Genomic DNA, 3,032 nt, shown 5'->3' with positions numbered 1-3,032 from the left:
TGATCAAACAGGATTCATTTCAGGGATGCGAAGCTGGTTCAATATATGCAAATGAATTAATATTATTCATCACATCAACAGGAGCAAGAATAAGAACCACATGGTTATCTCAATAGATGCAGAACAAGCATTCGACAAGATCCAACACCACTTTATGGTGAAGGTTTTGGAAAAATTTGGAATCCATGGAACATTCATCAATACAATAAAGGCTGTATATGACAAACCTACAGCCATCATTATACTTAATGGTGAAAAACTAAAGCCAAGGAACAAGACAAGGATGTCCACCCTCTCCACTTCTCTTCAATCTAGTATTAGAATGCCTAGCTACAGCAATAAGGCAAGATCCAGACATAAAGGGGATCCAAATAAGGAAAGAAGGAGTAGAACTCTCCCTCTTTGCAGATGACATGATCTTGTATTTAAAGAATTCCATAGAATCCACTCCCAAATTACTCAAGCTGATTCAAAACTTTGGCAAAGTAGCAGGGTATAAAATTAACCCCAAAAAATCAATGGCTTTTCTGTATGCCAACAATGAGAAAAGTGTGGCTGAAATTAGGAAAGCAACTCCATTTGTAATAGCCCCACAAAAAATAAAATACCTAGGAATTAACTTAACCGAAGAAGTGAAAGACTTCTATGATGAAAACTTTAAAATCTTGAAAAAGGAAATCAACACAGAACTTAAAAAATGGCAAAACCTCACATGCTCCTGGATTGGAAAGATTAACATCGTGAAAATGGCAATACTTCCCAAGGCTATCTACAAATTCAACGTGATACCTATCAAAATTCCAACCACATTCTTCAAGGAAATAGAAGAGGCAATCCAAAAATTCATATGGAACAATAAAAGAACCCGAATAGTAAAAACACTCCTCAATGGAAAGAACACTGCTGGAGGAATATCAATACCAAACTTCATACTCTACTATAAACCCATAGTAATCAAAACAGCTTGGTATTGGCATAAGAAGAGACCTCAGGACCAATGGAATAGAAATGAAAACCCAGAAATGAACCTACAGACCAATAGCCATCTAATCTTCGATAAGAGAGCTAAAACAATAGAATGGAAGAAAGAAAGCCTCTTCAGTTAATGGTGCTGGCAAAATTGGTTAACTACTTGTAGAAAACTAAAGCTCGATCCTTATATATCACCCTGCACCAGAATCAACTTCAAATGGATCAAAGACCACGAAGTCAAAGCAGAAACTCTGAAAACATTACAGGATGGAATAGGAGAAACCCTAGGTCTCCTTGGCTCAGGCCGAAATTTTCTGAATAGAGACCCGGAAACACAACAAATCAAAGAAAGGTTGGACAAATGGGATTGCATAAAGTTGCAGAGCCTCTGCATGGCAAAGGACATAGCTAGCAAGATCAATAGAAAGCCCACAGATTGGGAGAAGATCTTCACTAGCCATACAAGTATATCTAAAATATACTTGGAACTCAAAAAATTAAATCCCCCAACAACAAATCCTCAAAGAAACAACTGCCCAATAAATAAGTGGGCGAAAGACTTAAAGAGAAACTTCTCTGAAGAAGAAAGAAGGATGGGCAATAGACACATGAAGAAATGCTCAACATCCCTAGCCATAAAAGAAATGCAAATCAAAACAACATTGAGATACCACCTCACTCCTGTTAGAATGGCAAAAATCAAGAACTCTAACAGCAACAGATGCTGGAGGGGATGTGGACAGAAGGGAACCTTACTTCATTGTTGGTGGGAATGTAAACTTGTTCAACCACTTCGGAAAGCAGTATGGAGGTTCCTCTAAAGACTTCACATAGAGCTCCCCTATGACCCCGCAATCCTACTTTTGGGCATTTACCCAAATTTTTACAAACAAGACCACACTAAAGCTACCAGCACAACTATGTTTATTGCAACATTATTTAACATAGCTAAGATATGGTACCAACCCAGACGCCCCTCAGTAGATGAATGGATAAGAAAATCTGGTATATATACACAATGGAATTCTATGCCTCCATCAGAAAGAATGACATTGCCCCATTTGTTAGGAAATGGAAATACTTGGAAAAAATTATATTAAGTGAAGTAAGCCAAGCCCAAAGAAACATAGGTCCCATGATTTCCCTTATGTGCAATATCCAGTATATGTATGAGTCAAGCAGAAAAGGTCTGATCAGGTGATGTTAGGAAAATGAACCCTAAGATATGTATTTTAAATGTTTTTTTTCTTTCTTGCGTTTGTTACAATTATAAGATTATTTCTTTGTTGCTTTGTATGACCCTCCCCCACAGTATAATCCCTGATTTCACTGTATTTTTTGTCAGTATAATTTGTGTAGGTGAAGGGGAAAAACAATTCGTTTAAATAATGATTCAGGTGGACCTGTTGCAACAATGGGAAGTACAAGTTTTCATGACAAAAATGAATTTTACAACCTGGGTGGCGAGGATTGGGTAGGGGGAGGGTGCCTGGGAAGGGGTAGGAAGGGTAAACAAAGGAAGAGTCTACAGTGCTTGATAAGAAATGTACTAACTATCTTGCCCATGTATATGTAACCCCTCTTTACAGTATTTTCACAATAAAAAAATTTCCTTCTAACTGGATATAATTTCTTATTTTATATTTGAACTTTTTTATTTTTATCCTAATGTCTCTTTATTTTTTAAACACTTTTTTATTATTCTTATTATGTTTAGGTAGTTGTACAAAGAAATTCCCATCATACAAAACAGTATATGAATGCAAGTTGTCTGACAACATTGTCACCCATCCATCGTAACCCTTCCCTTCTCACACTTTTTGTAAAAATTGAGTTAGGTGATTACATATATTTCACATATTTCACAGTATTGTGGAATTGTGATACTTAGTTAAAGTCACAAACACTTTTTAACCTTGACAAGGCAAATTATCATTATCATTATCATGGTCTAAAGTTTGTTAATTCAATGTTCTTTGACAATCCACATTATTTTTTCCACCTCATGTGATGTTTACATTTTTTTCCTTTTCCTCTTTCCCTCTTTCCCTCTCATTTCT

The sequence above is a fragment of the Dipodomys spectabilis genome, unplaced genomic scaffold (assembly GCF_019054845.1).
Source record: "Dipodomys spectabilis isolate Male_0828 unplaced genomic scaffold, ASM1905484v1 ptg000441l, whole genome shotgun sequence".
Lineage (NCBI taxonomy): Eukaryota > Metazoa > Chordata > Mammalia > Rodentia > Heteromyidae > Dipodomys > Dipodomys spectabilis.
Note: the sequence above shows the minus strand (reverse complement) of the source record.